The sequence below is a fragment of the Sinohyriopsis cumingii genome, chromosome 9, assembly GCF_028554795.1.
Source record: "Sinohyriopsis cumingii isolate HCF-2022 chromosome 9, ASM2855479v2, whole genome shotgun sequence".
Lineage (NCBI taxonomy): Eukaryota > Metazoa > Mollusca > Bivalvia > Unionida > Unionidae > Sinohyriopsis > Sinohyriopsis cumingii.
The window spans coordinates 77,185,816-77,202,682 of record NC_142969.1 but is presented as its reverse complement, the minus strand read 5'-3'; the positions used below and the strand labels follow the sequence as shown (position 1 = coordinate 77,202,682).

Below are 16,867 nucleotides of genomic sequence, written 5' to 3'. Positions count from 1 at the left end.
ATCGTGATGATAGAGGTGAATGTATTTTCCATCCTTAAAGTCTTTCCCTCGAAACAACAGAGACCCGCGCACTTCTTGAGGGTGCACTTTCAAGGTGTATCGTGGAGCTAGGGCATCTTACAATTTTTGCATCTCAGGAATGCCACAGGATGTGTCTTTGGACAGGCATGCTTGTTGTAACAGAAGTTCTGCTTCATTTCGTTGTTTGGCTCGGTTCGATTTTCGAATGTTCTCCCAGGCTCTTTTCCATTCTACCGTGTCGTTCTTGTCGGCATAGGTTCATCCCACCACGATGGCTCGGGCTAAACACATGTGGTCTTGAAAATTGTTAATTTGGACAAGACTTGTTTTGGTAATGCGAAGGTTGTTGACCAATAAGGTCTTTCTGCATTGTCCGGTCCCTTGAGGAGGAGAGACGTGGGTCATGTCCAGTGTGGCTTTTCCATCGGTGATGTCAAACTGGTCATTAGATTGTTGCACGTGTTGAATCTTGTCCATGACTTTGGAAGTGGTCAATTCTGCAGGGCTGCTAAACTCGATCCAAACAGGGGATTTCAAACCGTCATGTTGTATGGAAAGTCTCAAGCGATCATCTTCTTTGGGTTGACATTGTCGCTTGAGTGTGGTGAGCAAAGAATCCCACATGTCGGTGATGAACCCTTTTGCTTTCTCTAACAGTACTTCAGACTTGAAATCTTTAAACTTCACTGTGTATTTGTAAGCCGTAGTTCTAAATTTTCTAGAGGGACGCTTTTCCGTCTCTCGAATGTCATAGTACTTTTCAGGGTTGACTAAGGGTGGTAAACTTTGTTTAGAGGGTTTGGATTCTGGTTCACTCATGTCCTCTTCAAAATCACTGGCATGAATTTGTGCCAAGACTTCAGCCCTAGTACGAGGCGATAGATCACGTTTCTGCCTCTTACTTTCTTCTTCTTTCTTCTCAAATGAATTGGATCATTTCATCTCGATAGCAAAAAGTCAAATGACTAAAGTTTAAACACCATGGATTAATTTATAGTCATAGCAGACCAGCGTATATAAAGGGTATGTGTCTTGTCCTTTCACTATTCATTTCACTCTCAAACTGAGCACAACAATGGAAGAGACTACCAAGATTGAACGTTTCATCAGAGCTTTGCGAGGGGTCATTAGAAAATTCTCTTCAGACCAGCCGAGGGACTACTCTCCTTCCTTTCAAGATAAAAGTCAAGATACTTGCTATATCTGTCAGAAGAAAGGGCATTGGTCTTCAGAGTGTCCAGACCGTCAAAAAGGAAAAAAAAGGGGTTAGAAGAGACAAAAGTCAAGATACCTGTTATTATTGTCAAGAAAAAGGACATTGGTCACCAGACTGCCCAAAAAAGAAACAAGAGGAGTCAGAAGAAGAGAGGGATTCTTCAGAGGAAGAGGAAGAAGAAGAGGAAGAAAACAGACAGGTGAAGAAAAAGAAACAGGAGAAGAAAAGAAGGGAAGAAAGTGAGGAGGAAGAGGAGGAAAAGACTATGACGGTGAAGAAATTAAAAAAACTGAGAGTGAACAATGAGACAGAATAAGTCTATGAACTTTTTAAAGTGCTCTGTTGTGAATTGTGAATTGTAAATATTTATAAAAGAATAAATTAATTATAAAAGGTAAGTGTCTTTGGGTTTTGATTTTAAAATAAGAACCTACACTCACGCACACTCATACACAGACAGGTACTATTGAGTAAAATGTTTTTTTTTAGTTATTGGCAATTGAAAGCCTATCTCTTTTCGAGAGACGTGGATGGCCCTGAAAAGGGCCTTTTTTGGTGTAAGGGGTGAGTTTAAACAATCAACTTTAACTGTCTTAAGCCTTTGCCATGGCCAAGGCCTACTTCTGGACTGCGTACTGTTGATGATGATTTCGTTGAAATCACTAAGGATGGTGCAGTAGGCGTAGTCACAGGGTTGGAGTGTTTAGCTTGGGAAGGTCGTATTCTCTTCGGCCGTAATAAAGAAGTCTGATACATCTGTTTCAGACTTCTTAACTAAAATGTCTAACAGTACCGTGACCGTTTGATTTTGACACCCTTGTTTCTTTGCTGCTGCGTCTTCTTCTTCTTGTTTTTTTCTTACCTCTTCTTCTTGCTGCTGTTGCTGTAGGAGAAAAGCTTGTTCCGCTTCCTTTTGCTGTTGTATAAATTTCTCCAATTCTTCTTTCTGTCTCTGTCTAAAATTTTCCATGTGCGGTAATGAAGGAGAAGGTGACGAAGGTTCAGGAACAAATTCTTGCAAGGTAAAAAAATCCACAAAATCCCAATTCACCTCTTCTGAAAGTAAGTCTGGGTTCCCTTGGGTAGTCTCCACCATCAGTGCACCCAAACTGATCGTTTTCTGAGTTTCCGTCATGTTGAAAAACTGTCGCTTAGATTGACTACGCACAGGCGCTAGCGAATCTATATAGACTATGTGACGTCACAGACTGCTCTCTTCGGATTGGACGTGGGCTGACTGAATTTTGTAACGCGTGTTTGGATTGGTCAACAAACTCAATCCGTTTCAATCCTTCCTCCCCCTATAAATAAGCACAGTTCACTGCATTCCTTCACCTGTTACTCAGCACCCCAACATGTGGACCGATGTACAATCTTCAACGCTTGTGTCTTCGATGATGTTCCGGACGGACATATCAATGTATGTCCGATCCAACTGGACAGTTATCCACAGGACAGACACCAGCCTGTGGATGCGAAGAATCTTATGTGGAGCATCAAGGATGCCTCAAAAGAGTCTTAATCTATGGTCCTGCAGTCAGGCACAGCCTAAGGTCAAGAAGAAGATGTCACAGATGCCCTTTATGTTAAGGGTATATTAACATAAAACCAAAGGCCCTTTTCAGGGCCATTCCTATCTCTCGAAAAGATCTTGACTTTCAATTGCCTACCCCTTTTTTTATTTTTTTGTTTAAAAAAATAATAAAAAAATAGAGACCCCTCCCTGTTTCAATTTTCGCCTGTTCCATTTTCATAGACCCATCAGGTCGGGACCTTATTAAAATAGGGTCCCGACCCTGTTCCATTTCCCCTAGTCCCAAGACAGTCCCACGATTTATTCCCCATGTTCAATTTCCCTTGTCCCTAGAGTGAATAGTTTTTTTTCTTTCTCCCGTGTTAAATTCCCCTTGTCCCTAGAATGGATATTTTTTTTTTCTCCCATGTTAAATTACATAGTCCCCAGAGTGGATATACCCTTTTTAACATGGAAGTTCCCTAGTCCCTAGACCGTCCCTATTCACTACTACCATTGTCATTACCAGCCTGAAACCAAATTTAATGCCGTTTGTATAAATTCATTTCAAATAAATATTATGATATAGTTGAAGTGTAAAGTCAAGCAAGTATTCTGTTTGCAGATTTTACATTTTAGATATTATAGTAAAGTCATATTTTCTCTTGTTTAGTAAACTTTATTGCAACTGGTTCCAAAATAGTAAATCTTATTTAATGTTCATTCACCAGAATAGGTATTAATACAATCCCGAATTAACTGTATGGTACTAAAATATACCCTGATCTTGTGTGAGATTGTAATATACAGAACTATACCTCAAGACAACAATAATATATTGAATTTATATTGTATCAAGACTGTCATGGTTATGAACTCCAACTTTATTCAGGTTTTTTCATAATAAATGATCATCTTGTGCTATGGTTGAAAAGAAATCAAAGTTCAGTTTAACTCCATTCTCTCCACATTTGTAAGTTGTTAAGAGGCATACTCATCCTCAGTGTTATAGTAAAATGTAATCTTATTTGGATCAATCTTGGTGGTGTAATATATGAATGGAGAAAGAATATTATCATCCAGATTAAAATACGTTTTATTCAGACTCTACTAAAATTTTTAGTTGGATATGGGTTACGGAGCCTGATGTGTACGAACAAAGCAATGTGTACCATGACCTTTTTAATTTAACATTTTAAACTCCTGCAGAAGAAAGAGATTTTTTAGATCCATTAATCTGTATTAACAAAAACATTTCTTCAGTATGATTTTCAATTACTTAGTATTGACAAAACTCATATTTTAAAGTTGTTGTTTTTTTGTGTTTGGTTTGGCCTTTTATGGTAAACCAACACAAGTAAGTTATTTAGTGCCAAGGCACTTTAAGTATAGTGCCTTGCCCAAGGACACACCATGGTAGCTAACCCAGGTTGGTCTGATGGTAGAATTTGAACCTACCTTATTTCACAGGTCCAGAAAGCTAACCACTGAGCCACTACAGCTCCCCATCTTATAGTGGAATGCTGGTATACTTTATGATCAAGAAGGATGGGTTGGGGTATGCATGTTGCATCTGAAAAAAGTGATGGAATTTTTGTTTACATAATATTTTAGTCATACAATATGAATCATTTTCTATAGATTTAAGATGTATCAGATCAAGTTAAGAAAAATCATATATTCTGTTTCCTGGGAATGTACTAAAATTCACTGTTATTGTTTGATTTTTTGGTAGTAAGCTTACTTGGTATTTTTTTCTTTTTAACTTGAATACCTAATTTGTTAACATCCTATTCTAAATCTTCAGAGTTCTGTCTATTAAGTGACAACTGTTGATACATGTAGGGAAGTTTTTGTTTATATCTTTTGATTTTTGTGATTCTGGAAGTTGCAGTATTTGTTGTTGTATTATAACCATTTCAGTAATTTAATGAATGCAGAGTATACTGCTCTATAAATGAAATTTAAGTGAAAATAATGTAAAAGTATGTTTCACTGCAAATATAAATTGTTTAAAATAATATATCATTTATCATATGACTATTCAATTGTGGTAACTAGTATTCCATCCAATATCTATATATTAAAATATGTCTTTTCATACAGCTGGTGATCATTTAGATACAAGTCCAATTGAACATAATCAAATTATCAATGCAGGTGTTTTTATTAGTAGTAGTATTGCAAGTATAAGTGTTAGTATTAAGATTTCATATACAGGTATGATAAGTGTATCATAATGTTTAAATGATGCTCCTTGTTACAACATAAAATATGTTCATTGAAACAAATGGTTCACTGGTAAATTGGCAGCAAAGGTCTTCACTGAATTATGTTGCATAAACTATTTTACAATAAAACATATATGATGCATCTCAATTATGATGAATGTGAGGAGGAGGATTAATAATAATGCAATTTAAGTTATCTTCATAACATAAGTTCTAGCAGATGTGTAATTTTTATGTGGTTCATCATCAGTTTGAAACTGGTCTGTGATTTCTGGATCTGGACATACCTGGTCCCCTGCTGTTGTGCTGCTATGGTCTTTACAGTTCATTAGGATATCAGTTACACTTGGTTTACATTTAGAACCCCATGGGATGGAATGCCCAGTTTGAAACTGAGAGAATGGTTAATTATCCATAATATAACTCCTGCAGTTATTATTAGGTTTGATATCAAGGTCTTTCTTTAAAAGCTTTTCAACTCAGGTTCTGTTCTACCATACAGATAAATAAAGTCAAATTCAAGGCTTTCAGATTTGTCCAGTTTGTTTCATGTGTTGCGGCAGACAGACTGTATATTGCCACTGTACCATATAAATATCAGTGCTTAGTCTGCTCTCAGTTGTTGTGGTTTGATTAGTTACAAGTGTCATCACATGTGACTAATTATTGACCAATGTAATGAAACTTGTATAATTAGAAGGCTGTATTTAAAAACTCTAAAGATCTTAAAAAGAAAATTGGATCGGGGTAAGTAAAACCTTTTACTTTGACCATTTGGCTAGAAAATAATTTTCAATAAGTTTAAATTGGATAATAGTAATATAATAATTAATTACACAAATCAGAATAAAAGCTATTTGCATATCCCCTTACAGCTGTTGCTTTTTCATAGTACTAAGTAGAATAAAGTATAGTTAAGACAGATAGCTTTAAGCTAGAATTAAACTCAAATAAATTGCAAGAAATCAAAACAAACCCAGGATTAAAACTAAAGAAATATCCCGTCATATATACCTTACATCAAATAAAGAAACTCAAGATGGATAACAACAAAATTAATGTCACATCATCAAATAGTTATCTCAGCTGCCTGGTCAACCTAAAGGCAGATAAACTAAGGCAAACTTACTCCGAAGCAGTCTCATCCCCCCTAAGAGAAAAACGACAGATACAGTTCTTAACGCCAATTTTCAACTCGACCCCAACTGACTCGATGAGTAGACTCTACCTGTCACCAAGCGTAAACGAGAATGTGGACAATCTACCGAGTAACCGCAAAACTACATCCGACATGAGTACCCAAACTGAGGAACAATACTCAACAAGCACAAAAACAACCCAGACCACGCTGGTTAAAAACACTAGCAGCCAGGGGACTCAAACTGAGAACCTACTAGATGAAACAGAACGCCCTCACCCTACCACAAATAAAGCAGTCACACACGACTCAACAAAAGGTAAGAATAATAGGAAAACCAAATCCCAAATACCAGTTAGAAAGAATAAGGAACACACTAACTGTCAGAATACAAGACCCAGCAAGCTGGTTATGGACAACGAAACAAAGTCAGCTAAAGAGACAAACACCAGGGGAAAAAAGACCAGTCTGCAAAATATCCAAAACAAGAAACACCCCGCTGAACTGACTCTCTTCGTCAAGGGAGTAAATTCCAAAATAACGAAGTTAGCCTTTAAAACCATAGCATGGCAATTGAACAAACATCACCAAGGAGAATTCACGCTTAAAAGCACTAGAGACGACTTGCTGATAATCAAATGCACCACTGAACAACAGATTGCCAAATATATGGAAATTGAAAGAATAGACCAAATAAATGTTCAGGTCACTAGACACAACAGAACAAAACAACACATAGACCCAAACCCCCCAAAAACACACAACAAAGGAGTCATATACGTATCAACTCAAAATAAAACCAATGAAATAGTAGACTACATAAGGAGTAAAGGACAGGAAGTAGAGAAAGCAATCCGCCTAAAAACAAGAAGGGGAAAGGATAGCACTGCAGTGGTACTCTTTTTTAAGGGCGCCACCCCAGAAACTATCAAAATAGCCGAAAAACTCGAGGCTAAAAAAATTTTTGCTTTCAAAAACAAACCACGGTTCTGTGGCAACTGCAAAAATTGGGGGCATTACTCTAAGAGTTGCGGAAACCTATTCCGGTGCAATCAATGTGGTCTTCACCACCCAGACCGGAAAACATGTAGCGCCACCAATCAGCACTGCGCTAACTGTAGTGGTAACCACAAACCAAACCACGCAGAATGCCCCAGGGCTCTTAGAGAAGCCCTAATAGTCGAATATATGATCTCCCATGGGGTAAACTATAAGCAGGCCAAAACAAAAATCAGGATACCAAAAACAAAATAAATAGGTAGCACCCTCACTGGTAGGAAACACGCATAAAACGAAAACAACAGTAAATTAAACAAACTATTAAGACTTTTTGCACTAGAGATGGATTCCAGAGCAGAAATCAAAATATGGCAATGGAATGCACGCGGCCTTAGGGCCCACGCTGACCAACTAAATAACAAAATACTTGAACAGGAAAGAAAACCAGATGTTATATGCATACAGGAAACCCACCTAAATGATACCTCACGTATCCCAAACATCATAGGCTACAACACCAAATACCTAAAGCATCGATCCCCCACAGCAAGAGGAGGGGGGTTAGCAACCTTTGTTAGAGATGGAATTACATCAGAAATGCATAAATTAACAGATAGTAGACCGCCCAATGACTTCGAAATACAGATAGTCAAAATAACCGCTCAAACTAAGCAGGTACTAATCATTAACCTCTATGAAACAAATGAGCAGCGCAATTTAAGTGCAGACGAAACAATCAAAATGATTAAAGACTGTGGAGAATGGGTGGTAATATGCGGGGACTTCAATGCGCACAATGAACTATGGGGGAGTCAAAAGACGGACATTAAAGGAAAAATTGTAGAAAAATGGGCACAAAAATGCAACTTAGTTTTTCTAAACAACGGAATGCACACCCGGATAGATGACAGAACAGGCCACACATCAGCAATAGACCTATCTCTATGCACACCAAGATTAACAGGCATTTCTGATTGGCAAGTTGATGAAAGCGACCCTATGGGAAGTGACCATTACCTTATAAATATAGAAATACAAATTAGAATACCTCAAAATAAAGCGTCCTTCACACCAAGATGGAAATACGAACAGGCCAACTGGATTAGGTTCAAACAGATAGGTGACTCAATCGACCCAGAAACCATATATCACCGGGACATTGACACCTTTAATGACAAATTAATAGAAACCATTAACACAATGGCCCAAGAAACAATTCCTAAAACTAAAGGAGTAGCACCCAAACCCACGGTGCCCTGGTGGAATAATGAATGTAAAATAGCAATTAAAGAGAAAAAAAGAGCTCTAAACAAATTCAAAAGAACTAAAAATAATAGGGACTTTAACTACTACAAGGAAAAGGAAAAAACTGCCAAACAAACTATTATGATAGCTAAACAAAACTCATGGAGAGAATTCTGCTCAAAACTAGATATTAACACAAAATCGAAGGAGGTGTGGCAAAGAATTAAAAAAATGAGAGGCAAAACTAAATCAATAACCCCCAACATACCTGGACAAAACAACAAACATAAGGCAGAATTATTCGCAAACTATTTCGCCAACATGTGTAGCAATACCAACTTAGAGGATAAGTTTAAAAATCATAAAAGGCAATTTGAGGAAAGCAACTCTGACAACATAAAGGAAGCAGGAAATAATGACGGCCCACTAAACCTTCCGTTTACAGAAGCCGAATGGAGAAAGGCCCTCGCCGGCAAAAAAGACCACATCCCCCGGGGAGGATACTTTGGGGTATGAAATGTACAAGAACCTACCCAAAAAACTTGTCACAATTGCACTTAACCTCATTAATAAAATATGGGAAACCGGTACCATACCTATAAGATGGAAAAAGGCAGTAGTGGTCCCGATTCTTAAGCCTGGAAAACCCTCAAGCAATATAAAATCATACAGGCCCATATCACTAACAGACAATATATGTAAAATAATGGAAACTATGGTAAACAACAGGCTGAAATACCATTTAGAAAGCAAAGGACTACTAGCTAATACACAGAGCGGGTTTCGCAACTACCGAAGCACAATAGACCAACTCATGAGACTAGAAACCGCTGTCAAATTAGCATCTAGAGAAAAATTTTAAAAATCCAGATATGTTACAGCCATCTTCTTAGACATGGAAAAAGCATATGATCTAATGTGGACTAAGGGACTGATAAGTAAACTTAAACCATACGGAATAACTGGCAATATATACAAATTTATTGCTAACTTCCTAACCGATAGAAAGATACAAGTCAGACTAGGACAAGACTACTCCGAACGATACAAACTGGAAAATGGCACGCCACAATGAAGCGTAATCAGCCCAACTTTATTTAATATAATGATAAACGACCTGGAAACAGCGGTAAAACCCAACCACCTTGACTTATCCCAATTCGCTGATGACAGCGCCGTATGGAAAACTGGCAACCCAGCCAGCAGAGAAACGACCAAGCACTTACAAAAAGGACTAAACGATATAGGAAATTGGACAGATAAATGGGGATTTAAATTGTCACCTCTAAAAACAGTAGGCATAGTTTTCAATCCGGGAGGTGGCCACCCCCCACCCACTCCAAACTTAACCCTAAAGGGGGTACCCATCAAATTCGAAAAACAAGCGACACTCCTAGGTATGGTATTCGACCACGAACTCACGTGGGCAGCTCATATCCAAGAACTCGTAACGAAGTGCAAACGAGACATCAACCTCCACAGAAACCTCAGAGGGGTGAATTGGGGGGTTGATCAAAAAACACTCGTTACCCTATATAGAGCACTTATAAGAGCAAAATTGGACTACGGTTGCCAGGTATATGGAGCGGCGAACGCCACGTTACTAAAGAAACTAGACACAGTCCAATCAAAAGCGCTAAGGGTATGCACCGGCGTCCTAAATGGTACCCCCACACAAGATATCTTAATAATAGTAGGAGAACCCCCGCTAGACCTAAGGCGGAAGGAATTGATGCTGCGATACTCGACTCGAATATCAATACACCAACCCAACCACCTCACGCTACAAGCCCTCTTAGCATGCGACAAACCATTCGATACAAAAGGAAAAAATAAAAAAATACCTAGTGGGAAAATAATTATAGAATTAAAAAGGAAATTTCAAATCGCAAATATCAACCCAGAAAAAATAAGGTACTACCCAGACCCCCCGTGGACCTGTCCCACACCACAAATAGATCTTAGCTTACGTAAACTAGGACAAAAACAAAATGACCCGATAGGACTAAGAGCATCAATACTAACGTACATTGACAACAAATACGAGACATACACGCAAATCTTCGCAGATGGATCAAAAACCAAAAATCCAAATAAAACTGCAGCAGGGATAGTGATCCCAAAATTAGATGTCGCCGTTGGAAAAAGACTCCCAGACCAATGCGCTATATACACGGTAGAATTCATGGCAATACTAATGGCATTAACATACGTCAAAACATACCCCACAACTAAGGCAGTCATTCTAAGCGACTCTTACAGTGTACTACAATCGTTAGCAACAGACCAATCCAAGAGCAGACCTAATATGATTAATCATGCAAGATCGCTACTTAAAGAGATTGAAAAAAACAACAAACACGTTGAATTCGTATGGATACCCTCTCACATCCATAATCCCAGGCAATGACAAAGCAGATGCAGAAGCAAAAAACGCCACAAACGAACCAAAAGCCCAAAATATAGCATACAGCGTCACTGAAATCAATAACATGGGACAAGATCAATGACATGTGGCAAGAGCTATGGGAAAAATCGGATGCAAACAGTCTAATACACATGATGATGAAAAAAGTAAGTAGAAAAGTCGAAAGTCCGACCTTCAAAAATCCATACGATATAACAATAATAAATAGAATAAGAACAGGTAAAACACTATTGGCAGGATGCGCAGGGAAACACATAAAAAGGGGACCAACCGAAAACTGCCCCTACTGCCCAACTCCAGAAACAATCGCACACTTAATAAATATATGCCCCAAATACAACCAGGAAAGGGCCGAACTAAAATCTCAACAGGAACAAATAGGAGAACGGTGGACATACCCGGAGTTACTTGTGGCAAAAAACAATAACATAGGAATGACCTATAATAACATCATGACATTCATTAACAAAATAGGCAAAAGGGGACAAATCTAAACCGAATGAAGGGTTGGGTATAAAGAGAGACCATGTAAAGAAATTAAAACCAATAAACCTAAAAGATCGAACCAAAAAAGAAAAAAACCAATCAAAATATTACAAATCACTGTTTGGGAATTGTGACGGCCGGCTCGGGCTAGTGGGTTCACAGACTGACACCGCCGCTCATAACCCGAACAATAAAAACCAGATAAGGACGAATATTACAAAATCACTGTTTTGGAATTATAATGGCATGCTAGGCCCCGTAGGTTCAAAAAAAAAAAAAAAAAAAGAAAAAAATGAAAAAAAAAAAAAAAAAAAAAAAAACAAAAAAAAAAAATATTAAAAAGTAAATCAAAGACCAGTCAAAATATTACAAATCACTGTTTGGGAATTGTGATGGCCGGCTCGGTATCGTGGGTTCACAGACTGGCACAGCCGATCATAACCCGAACAATAAAAACCAGATAAGGACAAAATATTACAAAATCACTGTTTCGGAATTATAACGGCATGCTAGGTCCCGTAGGATCAAAAAAAAAAAAAAAAAATAAAAAAAAATAAAAATAAAAAAAATATACATTAAAATAAATCACAAATAGCTAAGCTAAACAAAAATAACAGGTAAATAGCCAAGTGGTCAAAGCGAAGGGAAACAAAGGCAATCAAACCACCTCCCTCGAAGAAAACATCTCACGGCGAACATGGCAGTATCAAAAGGACGAGAAGACCAAAATAGAAACGGACACGGGATAAGGCAGAAAGAGCTGAAATAAAGAAGAGCAGGAAAAGGCACAGGATGAAGTTAAACGTCCTAAGGCAGTAAAAGAAGAAAGAACAGGACACTTGCAGACCTTGGGGAATGAAGGCAGAAACAATGAAAAGAGTATGCCTCAAATAATCAAACCACCCCCACCCCCCAGTATGAAAAGAATTGCCTTCCCGAAATCAAACAAAAGAAATAAGGCCACCCCCCCCCCCACATCTACTTATAAGTGTGAATGAGAAAGTGAGCGTGAATGTGTGTTGTCGGGATATGTGGGAAAAGCAGAAAAACGAACAAAAATGTCTATAGCCATCACACAAATATAGCATACACACTCCCTACCCACCTTTTTTTTCTTTTCTTTTCTTTTTTTTTTTCTTTTTTTACAAACAAATTTTACCACATAGGGCTTTCATTCTGACCCACGAAAGCCCTCTTTTGACCAACAACTTACTGGCCCTGAAACACACTGATTGGTTTAAAGCCACACGTACGAAATACTTAACCAAATTGAGATCTCCAAAACAAAATAAAGGGCTACTAAAAGCCTACTAGATGTGAAAAAATTTTCGGAAAATTCAAGTACGCAAAGTACACAAAATTTAATAGACCTTACAAAAGATAGGAAAATTCACAACTCAGGAATATCTGAAGCGTATGTGACAATCACATGTTTGGCAAGATAGTACAGGAATAGCCCAATAAATATAGGGAACTGGGCATTGATTGCAACGAAAATTTCATAATACTGCTGCTGGTGTGCTTCGGTTACTGCCTGAAATGAGAGAGGAAGGAGATGCAGGATGCAGAAACAGACCACCAACGGAGTACAACGATGGAGAAGGTTGCAGCGATGAGAGCCTGGGCGGGACCTTTTGGGGCACCTGGGCTTCGGCTTGCTTGCTTGGGGGCATTGTATAAGTTAATCGCTAAATTCAAAAAGTACACAAGCGTGTACAAACTAAACAGTCGCACATACCGAAAGGTGCACGTGACTTTAATCCAATGAATGAATGAAATGTGTGCTAGAGGGTAGGGTTAGCAGTTATACTCCCAATTATGTTTGTGATGAGCAAAAGCAGCTGCACAAATTTGAGCTTTTAGTTTGGTTCTGGTAGGGTCAAAGGATGCAGGTACATTTTACATTCATTTTTTACTAGAAATAGCTATTTTCAATATTTTTCTGTGACAAGGCAACTAAAAGAATCAGTATGTGCCTTATGCATGAATAAAGTTCACTAGTACTATAACAAATTAGCATACTTTTCATCACCCCTCTACCATCAAGATTTTTTTATATTTACCTCTGTAGCAGACACAAATAAAAGTCGGCAGCTCATTTGCAGACTAAGTTACGCATATGATCTCCAATGCTCATCTAACTGTGACAGGCAGTCACCAACAAGCCAACCTATTTCCATGCCTAACTCAAAGTAAATCTGAACCACATTATAGATTTAGCTTATGTGTAAATTTATAAATGCTAGGCTTGTGATAATTAGGTTCATGCCTTCTACCTTAAAAATTAGAGGGATGTCAAAATACGAAACTATCCAGTGAGACCTATGATGTTAATTTTAATCCCTATGGGATTTGTGACATAAAAAACCCAAATGCTTTATGTATTAAAAGGTAACTAATGGGGGCAGGATCTGCAGTGAATCAATGGTTAGTATGCTAGACTCCTGATAAAAATGTTTGTGTTAAAATCCTGTTATCAAGTCAACCAGGTTACCTACTGCAATGTACCCTTGCCTTACTCCAATTCCCTCAGTACTCAGTAAACAACTAGTGTTGCTGTACATAACAAAACCAGTCCATATTGATTTTACATATTTTACTAAATCCTGACAAAAATAATTCTCTAAATAAAGAATGATTAATATGTGATGGTCTCACATGTAATCAAACTCTTCCAAGCTTTTAATGATATGAACCGATTTATCAATGTTTATCAAATTTGCATGAAAAACTATTTCTTATTTGTCATCAAATATGTTCAATGTTTTGATCATATAAGCATTTCTGCTACATTAGATCAAAATAATCTTTTTGTCAGAAATATAGCCCTTATAGTATTTGCAAGGTCAACCAATCAGATGCAGAATTTGAGTTTAATATGAATGAATATTTTTTTTACAAAATTGCTCTTTTGCTATATCTTGATGAGATAAATCTATTCACCAAGTCTGATGAAATTAATGAGAAATAGTTTTAAGAGCAGTAGCAAGAATGGCTAGTGAGATGTAGAACCACCACATTATATGCATAGATTTTGCTTATAGCCTCAGACATACAAGCAAATAATTAAACAAGTCAGATCTAAATTGGATCATAAACACTGTTGTGCAAATCATAAGAAACTCTGCCAATCAGATGCAAGGTCACTTCACTACCATACCTTTATCACACTCATAATAAGCATCATTGTGAAACTTGACTCTATAAGCCCAATGGCCAAGCATGATCAAACTTGAATCAGCAGTAGTGGTTATAACCTCATGTATTTGTATGCATCTTCACTTCTTCAATCTAGATCTCATTTATATAAGCATGTATTCTACGTTTAGTAAAAACTGCACTACATGTATAAATATTGCATGCGGTGGTAACATACTCAGATGAAAGATCACCTTATTATTATTAATGGTTAACACTCATCAAACTTCAAGGACAACTTAATGATTTTAGCCTATATTGTGGAAGTATGGCTTTTAGGCTGGTTAAAAAACTCAACTAATCTTATACATGATCACATGTATATACTTGGATTTTGCTCATTATTAGATTTATCCAAGATGTTGATTTAAGCCCAAAACCAAGTTTTATATAAACAAATTGATCAGAACTATGGACTCCAAAGTAGCTAATTTCTTACTGTTGAAAGACAGAAGGGGATGTGAAATAAATAACACACTCTGGACCATTACATAAACCCACTTAGCCTTTTGACCAGTTGAGATAAAATATCAACAATAATGTTAAATAAGATTGATAAATTATGTTTTCTCACATTACCTCTAGCCCTTTTCAACATGGATGGTATTTTTCTTCCACATATGTCAGCTCTTAATTAGTGGCCCTTTCCCATCATGAATGTTGTAGGTGAAACTCTCAGAATTAGGCTTTTTAATTTATATCTGTAGAAGAAAAAAACTATTGGTCTGCATATATCAATGTCACCATTTCTGTATTAGATTAAAATACCATATGTGTGTGTGTGTGTGTGTGTGTGTGTGTGTTAATTTTAGAATTTAAGCAAACTTGTCTCCATGTGTTTATTTTAAAACTGATGATGATAACACATAACAGGCTCAATGGATAAAATGTTATTTCTTACTTCTTACAACTGCTCATTATATCTGAATTTACATTCAATGTTTGTTTTAATTAACATATTTGGGATATTGGGCAAATTATTTATTTTGTAGTTTATCATTATATCATTTACCAGTCTTTTATCATTCAAATATGTAATATAGTACCATTATACTGACTTCATATTCTATATGATATCCCAGCAATACATATTAAGCAGATAAGTGCAAATAAAAATGTTCAGAATGTAAAATTTACTCCAAGCTCAAAGAAGATCAGCAAAAGATAATATCCAACAAATTACCAAACAAAAAGCGAAGTTAACGCAGTTACCTTTATTATGACGTCTCCAACACCAACGGTACTGTACAGCTACGTCTTCTGAGTTTTACCGTCATCTTGTCTTTCAAACCAGAATTAATTTCTTGAGCTCTTACAAAATGAAGAAACTTTTAAATACTATAATTTAAGCAGCTTCTTTACATGCCATCAGATAAATTATGGCACAGTGTTATGTCTGTCAGCAAAACGCAACTTCACATTTGGACGGCGCGCTGTGTGGGCATCGCTGACACAGCAACTGACATGAATTCTCTATTAGCAGACAATGATTCGGAATAAATCCTTCGCAAATCTAACATTTTTGATTTTTCATAGTTCCACTTTTCATTGTTGCATCAGTTTGATTGTACAATTGCTAATGATGTTCAATGAATCAACTTCAATTCATCTGCTGTCTGAAATCCCGGTTCAGTTGGTATTTTCTTCCGCGCATGATGCCGTGTAAATAAAAGATACGGTCGACATTCAAAGTGGTTTAGGTTAATTTATTATTTTTCTTTATTAAGGTCATTTGCAGAAAGTGTTTCGCTAGGGTGAGAAAAAAAATATAACAAAAAGAAAACTTTCTTTTCCAACGCTAATACTGTATATATTTCAATTTGTGATTGATGCTATAAATAAAAAAAAATGATAATAAAGCATTTTAGCCCGTGGCTTCGGCACGGCACTCGTTTTTGTGGGTTTTTTAAAATGTTGTTAGTGTTGTTTTGGGGTTGTTTTTTGTGTGTGTACCACACTAAAAAACATACCAGGTATTAGGCCTAACGTAGGAAAAGAAATTATCCTCTATTTATTACTATTCTTACTGTCAAATGACGCAAAAGTGATCAAATTGCTATTAAGATTTTGTTTTGTATAACACTTACCGCTCGTTTTCCTCGAGATAAAGCAGCCACTTCAAAATGAGTATAAAATCTGTGACAGATGAAAAACGTGGTTTAAATAATTCGTAATCGCCTGCCTTAAAATACTGTAGGAATTTGCTAATGTATTTCATGGCCCTCGTTTGAATAGATACCAACGGTCATGTATATCGACCAAATTTTGTATATTCCTGCCCACAATCATGTATTTTGTATTAAACCGTATATTACACGAGCGCTCTGTGGCAAACTCGGGGGGGGGGGGGGTCTCTATTATACCCAGAGGCGTAGCTATGATATTTTGCGCC

General features: G+C 37.0%; 1 long non-coding RNA gene across 1 annotated transcript; it reads right to left on the bottom strand.

Moving 5' to 3' along the window:
- Nucleotides 1-4,208: 4,208 nt before the first annotated feature.
- Nucleotides 4,209-16,558, bottom strand: LOC149792059 (uncharacterized). Its single transcript, XR_016423260.1, has 3 exons — nt 15,688-16,558; nt 15,055-15,176; nt 4,209-4,323 (listed from the first exon to the last, which is right to left on the bottom strand). It is a non-coding gene; the product is annotated as an uncharacterized LOC149792059 (long non-coding RNA).
- Between the last annotated feature and the right edge of the window lie 309 nt (nt 16,559-16,867).